Below are 8,992 nucleotides of genomic sequence, written 5' to 3'. Positions count from 1 at the left end.
GATGAAGTCGTTCATAAATTTTAATACAACATGTCAGCGAACATGATGTATAGACCGGCCGCTCATTCATATTTCACACAGTCGGCGAGGGGGGGGGGGTACACCTTGCTGTACCTTAAAGTGCTGCGTGGTTACAGTTGGCGGAGGCGGAGCTCTTTCCCTTCAACCGTGTCACAGAGGAGCTGAATCTAAAATATGACTCATATTGGTCATGGAAAATAAAATTTAAGGTATCAGTCATTTGTGGTTAATAATAATAATAATAATTTAAAAAAGCTTGAATATTAAAAATATTGCAATAATATAGTAATGTTGTGTCTGTAGTGATTTTGTGTCTGTTTGTGGTCGTTTTGTGTTTGTTTGTAGTCGTTTTGTGTATGTTTGTGGCCGTTTTGTGTCTGTTTGTAGTCGTATTGTGTCTGTTTGTGGTCGTTTTGTGTCTGTTTGTAGTCGTTTTGTGTCTGTTTGTGGCCGTTTTGTCTGTTTGTGGTCGTTTTGTGTCTGTTTGTAGTCGTTTTGTGTCTGTTTGTAGTCGTTTTGTGTCTGTTTGTGGTCGTTTGTGTCTGTTTGTGGTCGTTTTGTGTCTGTTTGTGGCCGTTTTGTCTGTTTGTGGTCGTTTTGTGTCTGTTTTTGGCCGTTTTGTGTCTGTTTGTGGTCGTTTTGTGTTTGTTTGTGGTCGTTTGGGTCTGTTTGTGGCCGTTTTGTGTCTGTTTGTAGTCGTTTTGTGTCTGTTTGTGGTCGTTTTGTGTCTGTTTGTAGTCGTTTTGTGTCTGTTTGTGGCCGTTTTGTCTGTTTGTGGTCGTTTTGTGTCTGTTTGTAGTCGTTTTGTGTCTGTTTGTAGTCGTTTTGTGTCTGTTTGTGGTCGTTTGTGTCTGTTTGTGGTCGTTTTGTGTTTGTTTGTGGTCGTTTTGTGTCTGTTTGTGGCCGTTTTGTCTGTTTGTGGTCGTTTTGTGTCTGTTTGTGGTCGTTTTGTGTCTGTTTGTAGTCGTTTTGTGTCTGTTTTTGGCCGTTTTGTGTCTGTTTGTAGTCGTTTTGTGTTTGTGGTCGTTTGGGTCTGTTTGTGGTCGTTTTGTGTCTGTTTGTAGTCGTTTTGTGTTTGTTTGTGGTCGTTTTGTGTCGGTTTTTGGCCGTTTTGTCTGTTTGTGGTCGTTTTGTGTCTGTTTGTGGTCGTTTTGTGTCTGTTTGTGGTTGTTTTGTGTCTGTTTGTGGCCGTTTTGTGTCTGTTTGTGGTCGTTTTGTGTCTGTTTGTGGTCGTTTTGTGTCTGTTTGTAGTCGTTTTGTGTTTGTTTGTGGTCGTTTTGTGTCTGTTTGTAGTTGTTTTGTGTCTGTTTGTGGCCGTTTTGTGTCTGTTTGTAGTCGTTTTGTCTGTTTGTGGTCGTTTTGTGTCTGTTTGTGGTCGTTTTGTGTCTGTTTGTGGTCTTTTGTGTTTGTTTGTGGTCGTTTTGTGTCTGTTTGTAGTCGTTTTGTGTTTGTTTGTGGCCGTTTTGTGTCTGTTTGTAGTCGTTTTGTGTCTGTTTGTAGTCGTTTTGTCTGTTTGTGGTCTTTTGTGTTTGTTTGTGGTCGTTTTGTGTCTGTTTGTAGTCGTTTTGTGTTTGTTTGTGGCCGTTTTGTGTCTGTTTGTAGTCGTTTTGTGTCTGTTTGTAGTCGTTTTGTCTGTTTGTGGTCGTTTTGTGTCTGTTTGTGGTCGTTTTGTGTCTGTTTGTAGTCCTTTTGTGTTTGTTTGTGGCCGTTTTGTGTCTGTTTGTAGTCGTTTTGTGTCTGTTTGTGGTCTTTTTGTGTCTGTTTGTGGTCGTTTTGTGTCTGTTTGTGGCCGTTTTGTGTTTGTTTGTGGTCGTTTTGTGTCTGTTTGTGGTCGTTTTGTGTCTGTTTGTAGTCGTTTTGTGTCTGTTTGTGGTCGTTTTGTGTCTGTTTGTGGTCGTTTTGTGTCTGTTTGTAGTCGTTTTGTGTTTGTTTGTGGTCGTTTTGTGTCTGTTTGTGGTCGTTTTGTGTCTGTTTGTGACCGTTTTGTGTCTGTTTGTGGTCGTTTTGTGTCTGTTTGTGGCCGTTTTGTGTTTGTTTGTGGTCGTTTTGTGTCTGTTTGTGGTCGTTTTGTGTCTGTTTGTAGTCGTTTTGTGTCTGTTTGTGGTCGTTTTGTGTTTGTTTGTGGTCGTTTTGTGTTTGTTTGTGGTCGTTTTGTGTCTGTTTGTGACCGTTTTGTGTCTGTTTGTGGCCGTTTTGTGTTTGTTTGTAGTCGTTTTGTGTCCGTTTGTGGCGGTTTGCCGTCTTTGTTGTTGTTTTGGTCTCTTTGTTGTTGTTTCGTGGCTTTTTTGTGTGTTTGTTTTGCTCCTTTTCTCAGTTGTTGTGTTTGGTGCTGTGGTATTTCTGTGATTAAGTCTAAATAAACTGGCGTGTGAAGGTGGAGGTGAAGGTGAAGGTGAAGGTGAAGGTGAAGGTGGAGGTGAAGGTGGAGGTGAAGTTGGAGGTGAAGGTGGAGGTAAAGGTGGACGTGAAACTGGAGGTGAAGGTGGACATGGCGATGGAGGTGGAGGTGGAGGTGGAGGTGGAGGTGAAGGTGGACGTGAAGGTGGACGTGAAACTGGAGGTGGAGGTGGAGGTGAAGGTGGAGGTGGAGGTGGAGGTGAGGCTTGGCGGAGGAAGACGAGATGCAGCCTCAGGTTTCATTCAGGTCACTTCCTGACCCTCTGAAGCGAGAGCCGGAGCCAGCTGATCGTATCGACTCCTCAGGACTCCGTGTGATTCTCGCCTTGCTCCAAGGTGGCCGATAACTGATTTATTTTTTCTTCCCCAAAACTGCATTACCGGCCCATTAATTGATCCGGGCGCCGCTTTGAAATGTGTGCGTCCCTGAGAATCACGAATTAGGGGGTCGACCTCGGGGCCAATTAGGTGAGGCTTCCTCCGACGCATCTCAATCGGTCCGGTCAGGTGAAATGCCAGACGGGAGTCGCCGCGGTGAATGCTAAAGGCGCTAATGCTATTCATGTCCAAATCATGCCGCGCATACAGCACGAGAGAGGGGGGGGGGGGGGGGGGGGGGGGGCAGAGGCTAATTGTCTCTCATTGGCTGGTTTTACCTTTCATGATCCTCGTGATGCTGCTCACTCAATATGTGAAAGCGGCTTTTTACCTTCCTCCTTTTTCATCTCCATCCAATAATAGCAGCAGCACATCTATGAATAGCAAAGGAGAAGAGACGGGGAGCTAATTATCCCTCTGGGAGGACCTCCCCCCCTTCATCACCCCCCCCTCGTTTGAGAGATTTCAAGATGTAATACACAATGACATGTTATAGCTGTGATAAGAGTCATGTGATGCTACTGATCCCTGTTGGGGTGTTTTACTCCCCTGTGTCAGAGGTCAAAGGTCAACGTCACATGAAGATCTCTCTCTGAGTTTTGGGGGTTTTGAGTCTCTGAGTGATGCAGAACATATACGACACCGTCAGTCAGAGTGGAGCCCGGATCATTTACACAAACTGGTTCCAGATCAGCTTTAAAAAGCCAGTTCAATGCATTTCCTCATCGAGCCAATAACAAATAAAAGATTCAGTCGAAAAGATCAGGGAGGATAAACTTTATGCAGAAGAGGTCGTGTTGTTCCAAGGTGTGAAGCTGTGCACCGAGAGAGTGTGGGAGTGCAAAGAGACATAAATATTCCTCTTCTTGAATTAAAAAGAGAGAAATCTGCGGTGTTGAAGGGATTAATTCAACTGTTTGAAGAAGAAGGTCAAAGGGGTCAAATTTGTTTCCAAAAGACTTGTTTTCAGTGCGGTCGCGAGAATACTGAAGCAATATTTAGAACAAAAAAAAAGACGGATCATTCCACTTTAAATATGTCTGCAATCATATTGCAACTTCTTCCACATGTCAGACCCAACAATAAACTTGAAACATACTGAAAAATGCTTAAAAATTACAATAAAAATATATACACTGTAGTGCTAAGGGGGCGTTATAACAAAAGTAAAGGCGTAAAAAAAATATATATATTAAATAAAAATATAATAAGGAAAAATAATAATGAAAATATTCAAAAAATGTTTGAAAATCTAAATGTTTATGGTGGTTCTGTCCCATCTCAGCCGTGTATAATCCCTGGGAGCGGGCCGGCTGTGTTCACATGTGCCACTTTAACCCCGTTGTAATCCCACGTTCAGCCAGCGTGAGCCTTAATTGAAATAATCCCCGCCGACGCCGAGCGGCGCTGCCCGGCGCCGCAGCCGGAGCCAGCGCCGTGATGGGCCCAGTTTAACCCACCGTGTGACTCTGACCTTTCCCTCGCTGCTCGCTGGGACCATCTGAACCCGTCCCAGTGAGGACATCTGGTCGGGTACTGGGGAGGTCGTTTGCTCCGCCCGGCTGGTCCCAGAGGCCCCTCAGAGCCCTCTGTGACCTACTGTACAGCGCTGCTGCTGCTGGAGGGTTTAATATCCGTAACCGTGGACTTCAACCGACGGTTTGAACATGCAGTCCCACTTCAAACTGGGCCTCTCCCAGTAGAAACCATAGAACTGAGCTTTCAGCCACACGGAACCACCAAACAAGTTCTTTTTAGACTAAATACACACTAAATGTTTTCATAGTTAATATTCTATTCAGATATTTTATTTAAATGTACATAAACATTTTATTTAATCACATTTCTGTGATAATAGAAGAATATCCATGTGAGCCAAAATAATAATAATAATGTATTGCATTTTATCATTGAGTTTATTATTAAGTTGCAAAAGCAAGAAACATTCAATAAAGCAGAATGTTTTAAAAATCTCTGTAATATAACAACAGAAGCAACAGTCGTATTATTTATTTATATATATCTAATATATTTATTTAGATATATTATATATATATTTATATATATGTATATATAATATATTTATTTAAAGGGAAATTTAGAGGTTTATTTTAAGAATGAACTCCAATGAAAAGACACAATATGGTCAAATGGTCAAAAGCAAGAAGAACTTTCAAATATATAGAAATTCATTTTCACTAATGGCCAGAATTCGGGAACTCGAGGCATTAAAAGTAAATGTAAACAATACTTCTTTTTTGCAGTGTGATGTGCTGTAATAATTATTATAATTATATACTGTAATAATTATACTATAAACCTCTCAATTTCCAGCTTAAGTCAGTTTAAGTGAGGCAATGGAAACACACAATTTATGTATTTAATATGAACAAAGGTCACCACTCAGACGCAGATGTCCTCTGTTTGAACAGAAGTAAAAGCTACACGTTGTCTGTGTTTAAGACTGTAAACATGCCCACGGTGTTTAAACAGCGCGGTTTATAATGCATCACCTCTGAATTATGATCCTCCCATAACCAATGCGTTCCCCTCTCTCCGTATATTTAGTTATTCTGCATCCGTCTCTGAATCTAAAAACAGTGCATTAACTTCTGCAGCCCATTTAGTGCTGCTGACACCGGGCTAATAACAGAGTGTGTGTGTGTGTGTGTGTGTGTGTGTGTGTGTGTGTGTGTGTGTGTGTGTGTGTGTGTGTGTGTGTGTGTGTCACCGAGGCTCCTACGCCTCCTCTAACAGTCACTGATTCAGGGGGCGCTTGCATTCTTTCCTTCTTCTTCTTCTGTTTGTTGTTGTTGTTGTTGTTGTGTGTCTTCAATCTGCCGGCTTTAAAGGAACCGTTCAGCAGAAATGACGCTGCATGTGTTTACATCCAGTCGGTTGTCACTAGAAGTAATCAAACGCCTCAGAAGGTCCACGCCGCCAAACACCTGAGGGACTACTTTCTCACACGTGTATTTAAAAAGAGGGAGTGATGGGGCTGTAAGTAAAGATCGCCCCCTTCTCTTATTCTTCCGCGCTCTCCTAAAAAAAATTATTGATCTTTTTACAAATGTTTCTCAAGGTATCTTAATTACCCCGCAGAAGAAGAAGCGGCGGCGGCGCCCTCTTGGCCGGCGGACAACACAAATAAGTTCATTTGCATTTTTTCTGTGTTGTGAGTGTTTTGGCAGCCGCCGCGCCGGTCCAGATTGTAACCCCTATTTCTGCCTCCAAAAACCTGCCTTGGAGGAGCGTCCACGGAGGGATTAGGGATTTAGTGGGGAAGGTAAGTGTGACTACAAGCTTTGGCTCGCCATCTGCTCCCCAGCAGAGCGGAGGCCAACCTGTGCAGCCTGCAGCAAAGACCTGGGCACCGTGCTAACTCCGGTCTGAGCCAACCTGGCGCCCGCGGCCCCAATCACCAACAGTCTGCTGATTAGTTGTAAGAAGCACTCCATATGTAGTAAGTTTTTTTCTTTCTCCTCCTCCTTCCTCCTCCTCTCTGTGTCTCCTTCCCTTCCGTCCTCTCCTCCTTACGTATTCCCTCGCCGCATTAAATAAATATGGATGTATGGAATCTTTTTTTTTTGTGCAAATGGCGGATCGCCTTGGGTTGTCTGGCAGGGAGACACGGAGCCTGTTCTTCTAGCTCTTTCTCTCCCTCTCACCTCTGACAGAATACCAAGCCAGGGAAGGAAGAAGAAGAAGAAGGAGAAGAAGAAATCCTGGCTGTCCTCCTCTCTCCTCTCCTCCTTCCCTCCCTCGCTCCCTTTTGCCTGGCAGCGCCGGGAGACAGATGACAAGAGTTTGTGGCCGCCTGATCACCCCTGGGTGGGTATTTTCTAATTTATTTAACGGCAGCTTATTAAAGAAAAAAAAAAAACAAGATGAAGAGGAGGAAGAAGAATAGAGAACACAGGTCTCTCGCCCCGGTGGCCAGGGGAGTCGACCCAGCCAAGGAAGGACCAACGAAGAAGAGGAGGAGGAGGAGGAGGAGGAGGAGGAGGAGGACTCCCCTGGTAGAGATACTCGAGAAGATCAAACGACACCAGAGGAGGAGGAGAGAAAAGGAGGGGAAAAACACAAGAAACATAATGCTCATTATTTAATTGCGGCCGTTCCCCGTTGCCAGGAACCTATTCCTCAGTATTAATTATTCATATTTTATTTCAGCGATCCAATACTCAGGTGAGAGCGGCCGCTCTTGACAGAACGTGTCATTTGGCGAGCTTAATGGCCGCCGGAGTCGGCCCGAGCGAATGGGGGGATTAGGACGCGGGTATAAATCACTAATGTTTGAATCCGTCTTGCTTCGCGTGTTTACTCGTGTTTTTATTGCGCCGCGTCGCTGCGAGGGGGAACGCTCCGCCGTGACCTTTCCTCCACAGCGGGAGACAATGTGAGGGATCATGCTTTACAGGCAGGAAGCAGGCGGTGTAATGTCCTGATGTGTCTAAACAGAGAGTTCATCAGCATCTCTCTGACAATGAATACACAGCAGCAGAGAGCGGAGGAGGCCTGACACGTTTGCACGCGTCCTGATTCATACAAATTATGTTTTTCGAGCAGAATCGACGCCCATCACTTACTTTTTGATCCGATTAGCTTCGTTCTCTCGTCTCCCGCTTCTCCTCGTCACCTCCATTTGTCTGCTTGATGAAACACTTCGCCGTAAATAACAATTTATGGACCTGCAGGAATTTTTTTCGGGCGAAAAGATTGTAAACATGTCAGCTAACCGCTAAAAGCCCGAGGCCGAGCCGGTTTGCATGTCCTCCTCATCGCTCAGACCGGCGCTGCTCCTCGCCACACATGTTCTCACATGGAAACGTGATCATGTTGGCTTTCATGTGCTGAAACGATGTTTTTAATCCGACAGATTATATTATAATCACCCCCGATCGTTTACAATAAGAGTTGTTTATCTTTTGGCCCTTTGGACAGGAGCACGGCTAGCTGTTTCCCCTCGTTTCCAGTCTTTATGCTAAGCTACGCTATCTGTCTGCTGGCTGTAGCTTCACGTGTGCCGTACGGACGTGAGAGAGGTTTTCAAAGGAAGGCCGATCCTCGTCATCCTCATTTAAAAACTGGTAGTGACCAGAAAAATGAAGCATTAAAACAAGATTTTAAGACTGAATATGAACCGTGTGTAAAGCAAATCACATATATGTGTTTAAAAGAGTAATATGCTAATGTGGTCATCATTACAATCCTCATTGGACATCAGCGTTGTGTCCCGGATGCTGATTGGTTCGGCAGGACGTCCTTCATTGGATGATTGTACACGTTTTGTGCAATAACTTTCTATCTTTTGATCTCTCAGAAATAGAGATTAAACCTCCCGTGCACGTGTACCTACTTCATCTCGGTGACATTCCACGTTCTCGTGGAGTAAAGGTGCAGCATTGCGAGACAAGAAAGAAGCCAATGAGGTCATAGAGCATGCACACATCTCGCACACGCTCCTCTGGTCTCCCGCAATTTGGGCAAAAAAAAAAGAAAGAAAGTAAAGGTCAGTCACGTTAGTCAGATTGCGCTCGACAAATTCTAAAAAGGCTCGCTGGTCACGCCGAATGTATTCCCTGCAACATAATTAGCCCCCTCAATTCCCCGTCGTGCCCGGCTACCGGGTGTCTCGGATGCCCCGCCCCTTCCCCCAAAATGCCTTTCACCTCTGCCTGCTCTGCCCCCCCCCCCCCCTCCCCCTCCCCTCCCTCACCGCTCCATCACACATTGTTGCTGCCCTAAACTTGCTGCAGATGCGGTCGGCTGGTGCATAAATTAGTCATCAACATTAGCATTAGCCGGCGCGTGGCACCCGGTGCCAACTGCTCTCCGAGCGGCCATAAAAGGTCATGTTTTGATGACTGAATGCCACACAGGCACCTTGGCTCCCCGGAGGAGGGTTCCCCAGGTGCACGTGAAAGGTTAAAAATTACCTACCCGCCGCCGCCTGTCTCTGGCGAAGGAAATAATTAGGTTTTTTTTTTAGGGAGCGGCAGAATGCCTCGCTGTCAGATGACAGAGCGTTACCTAATGGTCGTATCTGGGGAAGAGTCAAGCGGCCTGTCATTCTCTTGACAGGACAAATGAGCATAATGGTGGCAGGGAAATGGGCCCATGTTCCCCCTTTTTTTTCAGCCAGGGAGGAGGAGGTGGAGGAGGGGGAGGAGGAGGTGAAATGGCAGCGCCTGAG

This window comes from Cyclopterus lumpus, chromosome 2, assembly GCF_009769545.1.
Source record: "Cyclopterus lumpus isolate fCycLum1 chromosome 2, fCycLum1.pri, whole genome shotgun sequence".
Taxonomy (NCBI): Eukaryota; Metazoa; Chordata; class Actinopteri; order Perciformes; family Cyclopteridae; genus Cyclopterus; species Cyclopterus lumpus.
This window is presented reverse-complemented; position numbering follows the sequence as displayed.